The sequence below is a fragment of the Suncus etruscus genome, chromosome 15 (genome assembly GCF_024139225.1).
Source record: "Suncus etruscus isolate mSunEtr1 chromosome 15, mSunEtr1.pri.cur, whole genome shotgun sequence".
Classification (NCBI taxonomy): Eukaryota; Metazoa; Chordata; class Mammalia; order Eulipotyphla; family Soricidae; genus Suncus; species Suncus etruscus.
Genome location: NC_064862.1, coordinates 40690332 through 40708618, shown reverse-complemented (window position 1 = coordinate 40708618; position 18287 = coordinate 40690332). Strand labels below are relative to the sequence as shown.

General features: G+C 41.1%; 1 protein-coding gene and 1 non-coding gene across 2 annotated transcripts in view; one reads left to right on the top strand and one right to left on the bottom strand.

Annotated features, from left to right (window-relative positions):
* LGALS8 (galectin 8) overlaps window positions 1-18287 on the top strand; it is an 811943-nt gene that overhangs the window by 393919 nt on the left and 399737 nt on the right. The gene's annotated exons all lie outside the window — the stretch shown is intronic.
* LOC126031626 (U6 spliceosomal RNA) lies at window positions 4217-4323 on the bottom strand. The gene has a single exon (XR_007503458.1). It is a non-coding gene; the product is annotated as a U6 spliceosomal RNA (small nuclear RNA).

The window sequence follows — 18287 nt, the reverse complement described above, 5'->3', positions numbered from 1 at the left end:
TTTTTATCTCTAAAATCATTTGTCAGAGGACCTCATAAAACAAGATATATACTATGCTCTCCTAATGAACTGACCCCAGTTGGGAATATAGTTTTTATGACTATGTCATTTTCTAAGGTAATGCTTATCTTTTTTTTTTGTTTTGTTTTGTTTTGGTTTTGGTTTTGGTTTTTGGGTCACACCCAGCAGCATTCAGAGGTTACTCCATGCTCAGAAATCTCTCCTGGCAGGCTCAAGGGACCATATGGGATGCCATCCTTCTCCATGAAATTCAAATGCCTACCTCCATGTTATCTCTCCGACCCCAGAAATACTTACCTTAAGACAGAAAACTTTTACACTAAAATCAAAAGCTTACATAAATGGGGACCAAAGAGAGTATAGCAGATAGGGCACTTGTCTTGCATGCAGTTGATCTGGGTTAATTCCCAGAACCCCATATGGTCCCACAAGCCTGCCAGTAGTAATCCCTGAATGCAGATACAGGAGTAAGCCCTGAGCTCTACTAGGTTTAGTCCCAAAATTAAAAATTAAAAAAAATTTTAATTTACATGTATTACTTCCAAGCTTCTTTCTAACATTTCTTTCTTGCTTTGTTTTGTGGTCACATACAGCAGTACTTGGTACAAAATCAGGATCAGCTGAAGCTTAACCCTATAATCTCCAGGTCCCTTAAATTTCTTATTTTAACAATGGATCATATGTTAGTGTGATCACATTTAATAACTTCCACAAATAAGGCATTAATTAATAACTATGTATTATTTACCAAGTACATACATGCATGCATTATACCATTAAGACACAACACACCTAAGAACAAATTACGAGTTTACAGAGTAATGTTGGTGGATATAGGAGGTGACATTTTATTTAGAAAGATCAGAGCAGTGCTGTTTATGGGAATATTTTTGCTGCAGAGACTCAAAGAAGCGAGGGAAGAAACTATATGTGTGCATGAAAAAGAATTCTAGATACAAGTCTGCAGGAGATTGTTTTCGGGCTCTGGGGATCACCAATAATAAGCTGGCAAGAACAAGCTCACTCTTTTCAAAAGTTGACAAAGGGGTCTACAAGGGTGGAGTTGAGTGAGGGAGGAGTTGATTCCTTCATCTATAAGGTCTGCTGACAGCAAGCACCTGGAAATAATTTAGTCAACAATGTCAAAGTCAGAAGATACATATAAAATGATCAAACTAAGTCATCTTATGAATAAATTAAATGTCTGTCTCTGATTCTGGTAAGCAACGAAGACTGTACAAATGTAGCAGTCAAGAGCCAAGAAGGAAAATGATTCCAACACAGGACCAACTGGGGAAGAAATAAGCCAAATTTATTCTTATCTCATGGAAGTTAAAGAATCAATACTTCTAAAATACTTATTTCAAGTACACAAACTTTTTCCAACACAATAAATTCAGCATAATGTATTTTTGCATTTGTTTATGCAAAATTTTGCTTTCAAAACACACTAAATGATCCCAGAAAACTGCACCCAGTTGCACTGAGCTATGTAGGAATGCACAAAGCACTCGCATGCTGAGTTCTTGCCAGGACTATGAGTGAGGCTCATTCCTCTGTGGGATTACTGTCAACTTTGGGAATGCAGATATCCTCCTTATTCCTCTTCACATCAGTGCCTAAGTGTCCTTTTAAAAAACCCTATAAACCAATCTCTTCATTCTAATTTACTCAGCCCACCTTGCATTTTTTTCACTTTTCTCTTTCTCAGTCTTTTTTTATTTTATACTTTCTTTGTTCTGTTTTTTTTTTTTTCTACTCACATAGGCAATGAACATAGGAGCCACACACAAGCAAACTTCAGGGTTTTTTTGATGTGAGCCAGTATGGTTGTATTTTGAATACATTTCTCACCACTGAGCATGTATAAACTTAAGCTACCATCTTTTTTATTTTCCTACGTTGTTGTCTTTTAAAATTTCATTGATCATTTACTTGGGTTTTTTTTTTGGGGGGGGGCATTCCCAGTTGCGTTCAGGTTTCAGGGATCATTCCATGGGGGGGTGGAGATTAGGGAACCATATGGTATCCAGGGTATTAAACCCAGGTTGGCTTCGTGCAAGGCAAGCATCTTACTTGTACTATCAACCTGGGCCTTTCATTAATGTTTCTTCTCTCTTTCCTTTTCCTCCATAAACTCAGTGGTTTGCCTTTCCAAAATGGTTTTTCAGGAATACATATATTACAGTGTCGTAGATTTTATTATGTTTTAGTAATGACTACTATCACAGCAAAAGGAATATGCATCTTTTCTCCAATATACTTCTTCCTCTGCAGTATTATTCAAGTTAAGAAAAAAGTGATTTGTAGCATTGCTCCTTGAAAGTGATGACATGTAGGCCACAGAGGAATTACAAGGCACCTGGGTGATTTCTTGGTGGTCCACAGAAGGTCTAAGATTTCTCTTTTTTAGTTCTCAAAGCATCACACCTATTCTACACTTCTCTCAGGAGTACTCTAACTCGTGGTTTCTTGTCCACTGGAAACCACAGTCACTCTTTAATAAAAAAAATGATCTACTGGCTGCAATAAGTGAGCCAGGTAACTATTTAATAGGCAGGTTCACTAGGAGTCAGCAAGTGGGGAAATGTAGCTGGAGAGGTACATGAGGGACAAACTCACAGAACTGCGTCCAAGAAGATGCAAGTTAGAAGTTAGAAGTCAGAGACCTTATCTGTTTAATTGCTTGCTTGCATGATGTTTGATCTCCCAAACAGCACCCCGGGACCCAGGGACCTCTCTCAGCTGTTTCCATCCTGGAACTCTGAACCTGATAGTAAGTTCAGAATTCAGGCTGATGGTGCTGTGGGGCAAAATTTTGGCAGGAATCCAATGTGGCACAGATTAAACATGCCAGGCATGTACTCTATGACTTAAGCAATCTCCCTGGCTCCTAATTTTCACACACCCTTTCTCTGAGAAATCACAAGCTACAGGGTTATCAGCATCATCCATTAAATTGCCTCACACTTGACCTCTGCACATTAAACCACTGAGCTTTCTTCCAATCCCTGCCAGAGGAATTTGGTCACTATTGCACAAATAAGATTCGGAGTCAATGCTTTCCCAGGAACCCCCAACAGGGTAGAGAGAGACAATGCTAGGTTTTCAATAAAGGGTTTTTCTCATTACCAAGCTGTGAAAAGACATTTCCACACCATAGAACTTTCTGTGTTCATCTGAAGAGGTTGCTGAAGTCAGAGTTGAAGACATTGGCTTGAAAAGAATGTCAGTTTCTCAACATGAAGATTGCCTTTTCAGTTGTCAGAAGCCGGGGGTAAGAGAGCTCAGCCAGCTGTCTTGCTGAGCAATGATTACCAGCTGGAGGAACTGCTGAGGGGAGAGGCAGGAAGTAGAGGTTAGGATCAAAATTTCCTTCCCCAGATCTTCCTCCATAGGGTCATGCTGGGACCTAAAAAAGGGGTTGGGGGGGGGCGGCAAGTGCTGGTTGAAACTTGAAACATTATCTGGTATGAAGCCTAGATGGAGAATGATTGATGAGACTGATGGGAGTAGCCTATCTCTCCTGGTTCCAAATGGAATTGTTCCTATCACAAGTGGAATTTTCCTAAATACAACCCATTCCATTTGGCTTACGAACTCTCCATTCCTCAGGCATAGACAGAGCCATTTGGATAAAGACAATTTAAATGTAGACAATAGGAGCAGATAAAGAGGGACATTTCAGCCATCTCTCTAGTCTAATCCTGGGAAGAACTGTATGGCCATCTACCCATGTCCTACTAATGGGTGAGTGGCTCAGTGGGGGAAAAGGATCTCACCTATAAAGCACATGTGCCTGAAAAACAAGCACTAGTGAAAAGTATCCTCCATATTTACTTGGTAAGAAACTTCTGGGAAGTTCCTTCTACTCAGGCTGCCTGGGGGGTAGAAAAGTAACCTGTGAAGGAGCTCAGCAGTTGTCAGGAACCACACCCAGGGAGGGTATTTGAACAGCCTGAATTGCCCACCCTGGACATTTGTAATGCAAAATAGAATTAGAATGAAGGGCTAAGCTCAACAATGTTGTGGACCTCCTCACTGAATCTGAAAACTCAGGTCTCTGTCAGTAATGCAAGCATCTCCTGCTTACTCCTGGCTCTGTGCTTGAGTCCTTCTTGATGGTACTTGGGGGACCCTATATGGTGCTGGGATTTTGTAAAGTGAGGTGAGAGTTATCTTTTTTTTTTTTTTTTTAAATATGGAACGCTTCACGAATTTGCGTATCATCCTTGCGCAGGGGCCACGCTAATCTTCTCTGTATCGTTCCAATTTTAGTATATGTGCTGCCGAAGCGAGCACGGTGAGAGTTATCTTAAAAAACAAAAACAAAAACAAAAACTTAAAAATGTTACATACAGATTGAATTTTTTTTCCCCCAAAATTTACTCGACAAATTCCTAAGCCTCTCCAAAGGTATAGAATTTTAAGGAGATAAAACACTTAAAAAGAAAACATCCAGGACCGGAGAGATTGCACAGCGGTAGGGTCTTTGCTTTGCACACAGCTGATCCAGGACCAATGATGGTTCAAATCCCAGCATCTCATATGGTCCCCCGAGCCTGCCAAAACCGACTTCTGAGCACAGAGCACAGAGGCAGGAGTAGCCCCTAAACATCGCTGGATGTGACCCAAAAAACAAACAAACAAACAAAAGAAGACATCCATAGGAAAATTCCACTTGTGATAGGAACAATTCCGTTTGGAACCAGGAGAGATAGACTACTCCCATCAGCCTCATCAATCATCCATATCGTCAGAGCGATATCACAGCAGGTAGTGAGTTTGCCTTGCATGGGGTCTATGTAGGTTTGATCTTCAGTTTCTCATATGGTCTCCCGAGTATACCAGGAGTGATTCCTTAGTGCAGAGTCAGGAGTAACCTTTGAGCATCCCCAGGTGTGGCCCCCCAACAAAACAAAACATGACAAAGAAGACATCCAATATGATAATAAAAATATAAATTTGGGGGCTGGAGAGATAGCACAGTGGTAGGGCATTTGCCTTACACGCAGCCGATCCAGGACTGATGGTGGTTCAAATCCTGGCATCCCATATGGTCTCCCGTGCCTGTCAGAAGCAACTTGAGGGCAGAGCCAGGAAAAATCCCTGAGTACTGCCGGGCGTGGCCCAAAAACGAACAAAAAAATTGGGGGACAGATACCTAAGTATAGCAAGTAGGGTATGGTCCTTGGAATCTGACAGGCATAATCCCTGAGCACAAAGCCAGGAGAAAACTCTGAGCACCCTGGGTGTGGCCAACTCCCCCCCCCCCCACACACACACACATAAAAAGACTCAAATGTAGCTCAAAGAGAGTCTCTGCTCTTTGTTTCAGAGATTTTTTTTTTTTGGTTTTGGTTTTTTGGGCCACACCCGGTGACGCTCAGGGGTTACTCCTGGCTATGTGCTCAGAAGTCGCTCCTGGCTTGGGGGACCATATGGGACGCCCGGGGATCGAACCGCGGTTCGTCCTAGGCTACCGCTGGCAAGGCAGACACCTTACCTCTAGCGCCACCACACCGGCCCCTCAAAGATTATTTTATACACTTAGAAGGAGGGGCTTAAGAAAGTTAGCTCAGGGCCCGGAGAGATAGCACAGCGGTGTTTGCCTTGCAAGGAGCCGATCCAGGACCAAAGGTGGTTGGTTCGAATCCCGGTGTTCCATATGGTCCCCCGTGCCTGCCAGGAGCTATTTCTGAGCAGACAGCCAGGAGTAACCCCTGAGCAAGCCGGGTGTGGCCCAAAAAACCAAAAAAAAAAAAAAAAAAAAAAAAAAAAAAGAAAGTTAGCTCAACAGATTGAGTATATGCATTACAGGCTGGAGACCTAGATTAGATCCCTGACACCAGGTGGTCTCTTGAATACCAGAGTCAGAAGTGGCCACTGGGGGGCTATTGGGGGATCAAATCCTTTCCATCTCCCCAAGAAAAAGAGGAGAGAAAAGGGAGGAGAAGAAACTTAAAACTGTCTTGGGACTGGAGAGATAGTACAGTAGTTGGAGCATTTGCCTTACATGGGGCCTGTGTTCAATCTTCAGCATCCCATTCTGAGCCTGCCAGGAATGATTCCTCAGAGTAGAGTCAGGAGTAACTCCTGGACACTACTGGATGTGCCCTAAAATTAAAAAAAAAAAAATTCCCAAATGAAAACAAATAAACCTTCTATCTTGAATACTTCTTTTATTTTTCTTAATAATATCTTTATTTAAACACCGTGAGTATAATCATGACTATAGTTAGATTTCAGTCACAAAAAGAACACTCCCCCTTCACCAGTGCAACATTCTAACCACTAATGCCCCCATCTCCCTCCTCCCACAACCCCTGCTGTGTTTGAGACAGGCATTCTACTTCTCTCATTCTTTAAGATTGTCATGATAGTTGTTAGTGTAGTTATTTCCCTAACTGCAGCACTACTCTTTGTGGTGAGCTTCATATTGTGGGCCGGTTTTTCTGGTCTTCATCTCTATTGTCTCTGGAAATTATTATCACAGTGTTCTTATTTTTTCTTAAAACCCATAGACCAGTGAGACTATTCTGTGTCTAGCTCTCTCCCTTTGACTTATTTCACTCAGCATAATTAATCCCATATACATCCACGTATAAGAATGTTTCATGGGGCCGGAGAGATAGCATGGTGGTAAGGCATTTGCCTTTCATGTAGGAGGTCATCGGTTCGAATCCCGGCGTCCCATATGGTTCCCCATGCCTGCCAGGAGCAATTTCTGAGTGTGAAGCCAGGAATAACCCCTGAGCACTGCCGGGTGTGACCCAAAAACCACAAAAAAAAAAAAGAAAAGAAAGAAAAAGAAAAAGAAAGAAGAATGTTTCATGATGCTGTATAGTATTTCATTGTGTATATGTACCACAGTTTCTTTAGCCATTCATCTTTTGAAGGACATCTTGATTGTTTCCAGAGTCTGGCTATTGTAAATAAAACTACAATGAATATAGATGTGAGAAAGGGATTTTTGTATTATATTTTTGTTACCCTAGGGTATATCCTTAGGAGTGGTATAGCTGGATCATATGGGAGCTCAATTTCCAGTGTTTTTAGGATTCTCCATATTTTTTTCTATAAAGGCTGGACTAGGTGGCATTCCCACCAGCAGTGAATGAGAGTTCCTTTCTCTCCACATCCCTGCCAGTACTGATTGTTCTGGTCTTTGTGATGTGTGCCAGTCTCTGTGGTGTAAGAAGGTACCTCATAGTTGTTTTGATTTGCATCTCCCTGATGATTAGTGATGTGGAGCATTTTTCATGTGTCTTTTGGCCATTTGTATTTCTTCTTTGAGGAAGTGTCTTTTCATTTCTTCTCCCCATTTTTTGATGGGGTCTCTTTTCACTAGTACTCTTCTGGCATGCAGGATTTGGTTGCATGCAGTCTTTATCTCTGGGAGTTTCTTTTCAATGATAGCCTTGACTATCTTGAATATTTCTTCATGGTTTGTTTTGAAGCCATATCCAGCTATGCTGAGGCCTCTTTCTACTTCTGTGTTCAGGATCACTATTGGCCAGGAATGCTTGGATTGGAGTGGTGGGTAAGGAGAGGACAGAATTTATGGGTACCTGGGACTAAATCAGATATCTCTCCCACCCCTCTTGTCTATTTTCTGTAAAAGAGTTGAATTTCAGGGCAAAGGAGCTGTAGGTCTTAAAGAAAAAGAGGAGGTTTAAGGATTAGTAGGATGATGGTATGTTTTCTCGGCACTTGCTCCTAAAATGTAATTAGTAATAGGTCTTATATAAAAGCCAAGCAGGAATAAGAGGGCAGGGTTTGAGTAAGTTTTTGTTTATTTTTTTCCTGAAAAATAGTAAAAAAGTTAATTGTTTCTGCAAAACAGTTATTGAAATGGTGCAAAAGAGTGTAATGAGTTATATTTCTGTGTAACCTGATTTGTCAGAGTTGGTAGCCTGTTCTATAATTTCACCACTGTAAAAAAAAAATCCACATATTGTAATGTGAAGTATGTTACACATAACCTCAATTAAAAAAGGACTGTGAAAATCATCAACATACTAAAAATATGCATTTATAGTATACATATTCCATTATCACATACATATAAACATGAGTTTTATAAATTATTGTTATCTTCTTCATTACAAACTGTACCATAGGGGCTTGGAGTGATAGCGCAGTGGTGTGGCTTTTGCCTTGCATTTGGCTGACCCAGAACGGACCTTGTCCTATTCCCGGATTCCATATGATCTTCCAAGCCAGGAGCGATTTCTGAGTGCACAGCCAGGAGTAACCCCTGAGCATCATCGAGTGTGGCCCAAAAGCAAACGAGCAAACAAACAAAAGAAAACCACTGTAACATAAGAACCAGCTAATTCAAAAGGCTAAAGTAGCTTCCTGGATGCAGAGCCCCAGATTTGAATCCTGGCATCACATGGTCTCCATAATTCTCTAGCTCTGGCTGTAGCCCTGGTGGTCTCCTCTTTAGGTACAAGTAGCACTACATCACTAGGCCCTAGCACAGAACTAGACTGACTATCACCAGGAGTGGCCCCCAGAGCATGCTTGCAAGACTTCTTCCCAAAATAAGAAGAAATAAAATTTGACAATTGTGGTTTTTTCCCCCCATTGTTTTGTAATATTGTTAGAGTCCAGAGTTAAAGGATGAGACCACACAACTGGAGTAAAGCTGAATACTTTAATCCATCTGCCAACAGCTCCGAAACTGGCCAGTCAGGGCCATCTCCAGAAGGTGATGAACTCTACCTGGGGTCATAAAAAGGATTATATTGGGAAGGGATATAGAGAGATTCTAGCTTTCTGATGTTCAAATGATTGTCTAGGGATACTTTCCTACTGCTCCCTTGTGTCTTTCTCTGATAGGCTACCTTCTATGGTCAAGTAGCTTGGGGCTGTGTTAATTGAAATAGGCTTGTTGAAACTTAGCATGTGTCTTAAACCATGTGATCCTTACAAAATAGCCTTCCTCCTCATTCAGAACAGAAGAGAGGCCTGCCATGTGGCCTTTACAAAATGGTGTCCCTCCTTGTTCAGAACCTAGGTCCCAACAGTATCTTTTTTATTCGAAACTTCCTACTTGCCAAAAAAAGCTTTCCAATGGAGAAGTGTCTGTTCATCCAGTCCCAGCCCTGAGCCCGTATAGTTTGAGCAGCAATAGGGATGTGATGTAATAGCCCTAAAAGAAAAATGTGTTTGTATGGGAGGGATAAGAGAACAAAAATTGTGGTGAGTGTTGGGAAGAAAGGGAGACAAGGTCAGTACAAGAGCATGCTGAAGGTGAGACTAAACTTAAGACCTATAAGAGATGGACAGATCTCATGTAAAAAGGGATACAGGATGCTGAAACAACAGTACAGTGGGTAGGATGTTTGCTTGCCTCGCACATGGCCAACCCAAATTAAGTTCAATCCATGGGACTGTATAGTGTCCAGAGCTTCAAGAGAGATCTCTGAGCCCAGAGTCAGAAATAAGTCCTGAGAATGACTGGTTGTGGGCACAAAAACAGAACAAAGAAAAAGAAGAAGGAATACAATAGAACTTGAGGATTTAGAAGATTAAAAGAACATTTAAAAAAAATGCCTAGATTTGTGCAATGCCTGGAGGATTTATCCCAAAAACATTCCAGATAATAGCCCAGCTAACACTGCTATCTTGTAAGGGCAAGATCTCCTGACACTAAAGGAAAAGTGCTGTGAAACACTAATAGTTGGGTTAGATAGAAAAGAAACTCTTGGGCCTGTTATTCAGGGATAGTGTATGGGTAAGTTTTTTTGCCTTGCACATGATTACCTGAGTTGGATCTCTGACACTATATATAAATGTGCCCTGACTCTATTGCCTACTCCAGAACCCTGAAAAGTTTGTTCAACAAACACACAAAAGACTTTCACATTCTGCTGATGCAAGGGATCAAATTAAGTGGCTGAAAGTAAGGCAATTCCTTAGCCCTGAATTTTTTCTCTGGCTCCATATTCTATCTTGCAGAAACTATTTTGCATCTGTCAGTGTTTCAGGTCTTCAGGAGCACAAAAACTCATTCTGACTCCTTCCCTATTTGCCTTTTACTTTCCAGAACAACCAGAAGAAACTAAGCCCTGTAACAGTTAAATTATTTGAAAATTTACTGAAAACACCTCGTTCTAATAATCCTGAGACTAACGTCTTTGTCCATAAGCCACTTCTATTTTTTATGAAATAGACAAGACAGAAGCTTTAAACCTCTTCTTCTGGGCCCGGAGAGATAGCATGGAGGTAAGAAGGATGGTGGTTCAAATCCCGGCATCCCATATGGTCTCCCAAGCCTGTCAGGAGCGATTTCTGAGCACAGAGCCAGGAGTAACCCCTGAGCGCTGCTGGGGTTAAAAAACAACAAAAACAACAACAAAAATTCACCACCTCTTCTTCTACCTATATAAAGTAGTTCCTGAAAGGGGAGGGTAGGGAGATCTGAGCATTGATTTTGCCTTCACTTTACACAGTCCTGCCACAAGAGACTTTCTTCTTGCCAAAGCTGGTGTGAGTATTTGGCTTTCAGATGCCTTGGGTTTGGGAGTGGGGGTAGAGTTACTGCCAATTAAGAAACTCAGATGTGACTCATTTTCTCATCATATCCTATTCTACATCCATCGAATGTATGACTTGGACTGCTTGGACTGTTTTGGTTGGCATCTTCCTTATTGCATCTAAATTAGATGTTTTTTACTGACTACTTGAATATAAATTATTTTTCTTGGTTTTTGGGTCACACCTGGCGACAGCGCTCAGGGGTTACTCTTGGCTCTGCACTCAGGAATCGCTCTTGGCAGGCATGGGGGACCATATGGGATACCAAGATTTGAACCACTGACGATCCAGGATCGGCTGCATGTAAGGCAAATGCCCTACCACTGTAGGACTCTCCAGTCCTGAATATGAATTTTTAACTGGGCTTGTACTTTTTTCACAGTCATTAGTCTACTTTGTATAATTATTCTTCATGCTGTGCCTGCGTGTTGCATAAATATTCCCTGAGTTGTCTCTAGGATTCACAGTTCAGGGGAAAGCCTAAGTAACAAGTTTAAGTCCCTTCATATGACACTTCCTAAAAGTGGGCAAACAGTAAATACATAAATAGTCCAGTGGAGGTAGGGATGGAGAGGGAATAGAGGAGGGCTATAAGAAGAGGGAAGCAATTTATTTGGACAGGAACACTGAAGAGAAGACCCAGCACAGTGACACTTAAAAGGTGGGGCTAACAACAGGAGAGCAGCCATTTGAAAACTGCTCTTGGGGGGCCAGAGTGATAGCATAGTGGCAAGGCATTTGCCTTGACTGCGGCCAACCCAAATGGACCCAGGCTTTATCCCTGAGCCTGTCAGGAGTGATTTCTGAGCGCAAAGCCAGGAGTAACCCCTGAGCACCACCGTGTGTGCACCCAAAAACAAACAAAACAAACACGAAAAAACAAAAACAAAACTCAAAAAAAAAAAAAAAAAAGAAAACAAAACTGCTGTTGAGGCCCACCTCAGTCTTACTAAATCAAAACCTTTGGTTGTAGACCGTGTGTGTGTGTGTGTGTGTGTGTGTGTGTGTGTGTGTGTGTGTGTGTGTGTTAGTAATCTAAATTTACAGCTTTACATACAAGGATTACTCTTGTTGGTACTAGGGACTGTGTGTATGGAAAGTGCTTTCACTCCTATACTATCTCTAAACCCTTTGACATCACATTTTTAGCAGACCTTCCAGTGGATTGTGATGTGGGCTAAAAGTTGACTCACTGATCAAGTCCATCAGGTCAGCAGTATTTACATAAGCATTTTTGAATTCTCTTCTTAGGGTCTGGCTGAGGTCATATCCATAGGTCAATGAATGTGTATGGACAAGATGGGGAACACACTTTCTGGGCTCTGACTGCTTGCCAGACTTCATGAGGAACAGTGACCTCCTTTCCATACTTGTGATGTCTAATAAACACATGATCACCTTCAACCTCCTCATATTTCCCTTTATATATTCCTTTTATCTTTTACTTTGTCCTACGCATTCCTTTTCTTTCCTCTTGCATCCTCTAATAAACAAACAGACAAACAACACCATCAACAACAAACAGCCACATGATTTCTACCACAGATACATACCTCTGAAAATAACATTTCTCTTATTTGAGTTCTTTCAGTTGAAAGTAAGATGATTGGGGCCGGAGAGATATCACAGCGGTAGGGCCTTTGTCTTGCATGCAAAAGGACAGTGGTTTGAATCCTGGCATCCCATGTGGTCCCCCGAGCCTGCCAAGGGTGATTTTTGAGCATAGAGCCAGGAGTAGCCACCAAGTGCTATTGGGTATGACCCAAAAACCAAAAACAAAAAAGAGAGAGAGAGAAAGAAAGAAAGAAAGAAAGAAAGAAAGAAAGAAATAAATAAAGAAAGAAAGAAAGAAAGAAAGACACAAAGAAAGAAAGAAAGAAAGAAAGAAAGAAAGAAAGAGAGAGAAAGAAAGAAAGAAAAAGAGAGAGAAAGAAAGAGAGAGAAAGAAAGAGAGAGAAAGAGAGAGAAAGAAAGAGAGAGAAAGAGAAAGAGAGAGAAAGAAAGAAAGTAAAATGATCATCATTTGCTCATTCACGCATTTATTCATTCATCCATTTGTTATTTCATTCTGTATCTTCTATGTGCTGGGAATTATTTTAAACAGGGACTCTTTGAAGGACCAGATAGTAAATACTTTGGGCTTTGTGATCTCAGTCAGACACTGTTCTCAACTCTCTCACAAAAGAATAATCTTGTGGTATTTTTTGTTTTATGAGGATTTCTTTTACATTGAAAAACCATTCATAGCTTTTTGGCTCTACAAATTGAAACGTGGGCTAGACTTAGCATTGCTATTCCTGGCATCAAACACTGGGGATACAGCATTGAATGAAAATGATGAGTATTCCTCTTTCATGGAACTAACATTCCAGTTGAGAGGAAACAGAAAACAAACCTAACAAGTAAAAATGATAATCTAGGGGAAAATTGAGATGAGGGGAACTTTGGGAATGTTGTAGTGGGAGGAAAATGTGAGTTTTAAAACAGGAATCAAGGGGCAGAGTGATAGCACAGCAGTTTGCTTTGTACTCAGCTGACCCAGTACATCCTGAGTTCTATCCTTGGCATCCTATATGGTCCCTGAGTCTGCCAGAAGCGATTTCTGAGTGAAGAGCCAGGTGTGGTTCCAAAACCAAAAACAAAAATAAACAAATAACAAAAAACAGTGATCAAGAAAGCCTCACTGGAAAGGTGGTAATTGAATGAAAGAATAGAGAAAGCCAAGGAGCTCTGAAGGACAGAGGAAGTTTTCCATGCAGAGGAAACATGCAAACCCTGAAACAGGGACATTTCTAGTAGGCAAGGCATCCTGGATAACTAGAGCCAGACTGAGAGGGTAAAGTTAGGTCAGAAGTCAGCATTTGTGTGTGTTTGTGGTGGTGGTGGTGGAGGTAGTAGAGTATATGTTCTTTGGGGTATGAGAATCCTCATGTTCAGGGGGCACAGCTGGTCCTGAACTCTTTCTCGTTTCCTGAGATCAAATACCATCCTATTGTGCAGATTAAAAAAGGAGGCAATATCAATATCTGCCTAGAAACATTCTTTTTTTTTTTTCATGACTTCATTTTTCTTTTTCCTTTTTTCTTTAGAAACATTCTTTTTAATTCTCTCGAGTTTGTCAATGATCCTGGCCAGTGGGAAAGAGCCCGAAGTAAGGTTAGACTGGTGCCTTAGCAGAAGCTTATTTTCAAAGAAAAGTTGGAAATTCCACATTTGGGTATTCTTCCAGATTTGAAATAAAGAGGAAAATCATGGATTTCCTATTAGGGATGAAAAGTCTTTCTGACTTGAAAGGCCCAAGTGGGACACAGTTATCGTTTTAGTGGTTGTTTTTCAGGATTTGTACTGGAGAAGGGAAATAAACCACTTCCTGGGGAAGGAAAGAAAGTCACCCTCATTCCAATGGGGAGGGATCATGTGTATCCAGAGGAAGGGAGTCCAGGTGGCTTTGCTATAAGTCATCCATGGACCTGTCCTGGCTGCGTGGGATACTTGTCTCTGTTCTGGCTGAAGAAGGTGCTTTATATGCTGAAATAGAACCACAAATGGATCTTGGGAAGTGGACCCTCATTAACGCTATTCTTTATTCTAAAAGATTTTTATTTTTTTGGTGGTTATTGTTGTCGTTATTATGGGCCACACCAGACTGTACTCAGGGCTTACTCCTAATTCTACTCAGGGATATGTTCCCAAACAGTCTCCATCTGTCCCATTCTTTTTTTTTTTTTTTTTGGTTTTTGGGTCATACCCAGCAGCACTCAGGAGTTACTCCTGGCTCTATGCTCAGAAATCACCCCTGGCAGGCACAGGGGACCATATGGGATGCTGGGATTCGAATCACCGTCCTTCTGCATGAAAGGCAAATGTCTTACCTCCATGCTATCTCTCTGGCCTCCATTTGCCCATTCTTATTCAACCTTTATTCCCCTGCCAGTGATAGTGCTCCAAAGAACAATCTGATCCCATAAAGCTCACATTGTTTTTCAGTTAGTTCTATTATGGAATTCTTAGGTCTAAATAATTTTGATGGGAAAGGGGGCAAATTTTGAATTGCTAACTTTATTATTATTATTATTGATTTATGACAGATCATTTTTACTACCAAGATACCAGAATGATGGAGTCAGAATTATTTTTTGGGGGGGTCACACCTGGCAGTGCTCAGAGGTTACTCCTGGCTCCAGGCTCAGAAATCGCTCCTGGCAGGCTCAGGGGACCATATGGGATGCCGGGATTCGAACCAATGACCTTCTGCATGAAAGGCAAACACCTTACCTTCATGCTATCTCTCCAGCCCCTGGAGTCAGAATTTTTAAAAGCTCATTTGAATTCAGTATAGTTCTCAGAAAAAAAAAAAGCTTTCTATAAAATATGTCTGAACATATATATGTGAGTGACAGTTTCGAAAAATAGAGAAGTCTAATCTTTAAGCTGTAACAATTTTACTACATACTAATGAAAGCTTTGCCACAAAATTGTGCTCATAAGGAGCTGGCCCATAAAGCTACAAACTCTATAATGGGGGATTCATCAGGCCTTGGTTCAACCACCTGCACTTTACATGCCATTCCACATGCCACTCCATATGCCATTTTCTGAGTCCCTCACCTCCTCTTCTTCTGGGCCTTTGTGTGTGCCTTACTACAGATTCTTGCAACCTTACTTGACCCTGGGTTCAATCTTGGTACCTCAATATGTATCCTGGCACTTCAACCCAGAGCCATCATTAGTGATCCCTTAACACAGAGTATGCCCTGAGCATAGCTGAGTAGGTGGCAGAGCTAAGAAACAAAAACAAAAACACAAACGCAGGGCTGGAGCAGTAACTGAAAGTGCTTAAGTGCAAGATTTATACATAAGAGCCAGAGGGTTTGGGGTTTTGTTTATTTGCTTTTGGTTTTGGGCCATATCTAGGGGTGCTTAGGGTTACTCCTAGCTCTGTGCTTAGAAATTGGGGGAACCATATGGGATGCCGGGAATTGAACCTAGGTCCAGGGTTGGCTGCATGCAAGGCAAAATGCGCTACCCACTGTGCAAAAGCTCCTGCCCCACAGCTTCACAGCAGTTTGATTCCTAATCTGCATAGTCCCCAGGGTACCATTAAGTACTGTGCTGCAGCAGCACTTCCAGAAATTAAAAAAAAAAAAAAATAGAACCACAATGAGAGAAGAGAATAATGTTTGCCTCTATTTCCCAGGTAGTCTGGTCCCAGCTGATACCAAGTGGCCTTCTCAAAAAGGTACAGGCATATTGGCCTTTCTACATGATCTACAACAATCCCGTGCTGTCCCCAATATGCTCCAACAGAAAGGGCCCAGTTCCATGATTTGGTTTGTCAAACTTCCAATCAACCTAATTAATTTGTTTTAGATGTATAAATTTTGGACCCTATGGCCATGCAACACCTTATCCTATAGTGTCAGCTTGGTAGAACTGCAGGAAATCTGTTGGGAAAATTACGTAGTGCTCTACCCACCTCTGTGAGCCTACCCAATGACTGGCTCAATTAGCACCAAATCACAGTAATACAAAGAAGAGATACAAATTGACCTGTGTTGATCTAATATTTGATCATTCTAGTTGCCTTTGTGTTGTTACAAACAATATGAAATTGAAGCCTCATCCCCACCCTTTCTCCCTAGGTAACTTGACTTTACCTGCAAGACCCCACCCATTCCTGGGTCTCTGCCCTTTTGGTCTTTGGCCAGCATGGAGGTGAAAGGGAAGATGGCTGAAAGGAGCTAAGAAGCAGGGCTAGCAAAGAATGGCTGTGCTTGAAAGGTTATGATATAAGCCACACATGTGGTGAATAGGGCATGAATAAAGTTGATGCTTCCTGATGCCTATCTCTGGATGAGTCTGATTCCGCCATTCACCTAAACCTGGGACCCACCAGCTGGTTGGGGATTGCGGAGCCACGTGGCCTGGGATGGCAGAGAAGAATTCCTTCTCCATCCATCCCCATCCACCACCATCCACCATCATTAGTTATTTAATGCTACATGAAATAAATTTGTTTGTACCTGCAGAGAGCCATTTAGATGGTGGTGGGTGGGTGACTGGGGATTCTGGTAAAGGGATGGCCACACTGGTGGTGAAATTGATGTTTGACATTTAATGCCTGAAATGACTGCATTGTGAATAATTTGGAAAACCCCAGTGTTATAATAAAAATTAGAGAAAAAAAACCTATAATGAATTGTTTGACTTGTGTGTGTCTGGGTCTGTGTTTCAGAGATCAAATCCATTATGCCACACATGCTATGAAGATAGATTTTTTAATAATATAATCTTTATTTTGATCATAGTGACTTACATATTGTTGACAATAATATTTTAGGTACATATTTACATAAAATCAGGGGAGATTCCCATCCCCTATTTGTCCTCCTTATACCTCCGTTTTCGTCCTAACTCCCATATCCTCCTCCCTCACCCCCAGGGCTGTTTGAAGAAGAGAAAAGTAATAAACTGGGATAAACGTCTAATACACCGAAAATGGGCGGAATCCTAGAGGCTCTCATCATCGGTTTGAGAGACGAAGGAGTAAAAGAAGGTGAAACACCCCAACAGTACAATAAGAAGTGTCAAATATCTAGTGAGGACTCCAACCACAAAAAAACATGGTCTTGAGATAAGAAACATGGTAGAGCACATAAAGAAAGAAAAGAAAAGAAGAGAAAAAAAAATATAAATGGGGACAACAACTTCAATAACCACACCAAAAGAAAGAAATCAACAAAAAGTAGATAGGTAAATAAAAATAAAAAATAATAGTAAATGAAGATAAAAAAATAATATCTAAAAAATAAAAAATGTTTTGTGCTTTTTGCTTTTTTTTTTTTCCCTTCTGCACTGGCACAGTAAATATTGGGGTCATTCGAAAAGAAATTCACTTGGCCTAAGAGATATGGTGTTTCTCCACCCTTGGAGTATATTGTCATGGGATTAACTATAGACTCCGTTCAGGTTCATTTACTCTCCCGGTGGTGCTTTAGTGGTGTTTGGAAGACTTCTGCTCCGTCCTGGGTGATAAAATCAGACCTCTATCTAGACATTTCAGTATCTGAGTACATAATTTCAACACCACACTAATCTTTTTTTTTTTTTGGGTCACACCGGAAGTGCTCAGGGTTTACTCCTGGCTCTATGCTCAGAAATCGCCCCTGGCAGGCACGGGGGACCATATGGGATGCCAGGATTCGAACCACTGCCCTTCTCTATAAAAAGCAAATACCTTACATCCATGCTCTCTCTCCGGCCCCACACCACACTAATCTTATCACCAGATTACCTACCTCCCTTCTTAAGTGTCTCCAACACCCTTCTTAAACCACCTCCCCAAACTCAGTTATGTGGATCAATTTTCCTCTTATGTTGTTCTGACACTTTGTTGCTACCTGGCTGTGCATCTTTATGACCCACATATGAGAGATATCATTCTGTGTCTCTTTCTTTCCTTCTGATTGACTTCCTTAGTCTGATCATCTTTACTTCCATCCATTTTGCAGCAAATTGCATAATTTTCTCCTTCCTAAGATCTACATACTATTCCATTACATATATAGATCACAACCTCTTCATTCATTCATCAGTAATTGGGCATTTGAGTTGTTTCCATATCTTGGCTATTATACTAAGTAAAGAATTAAACATAGATATACATGTAATCTTTCAAATGAATATTTTTTGTTTTGTGGTTAGATGCCAAGAAGTGA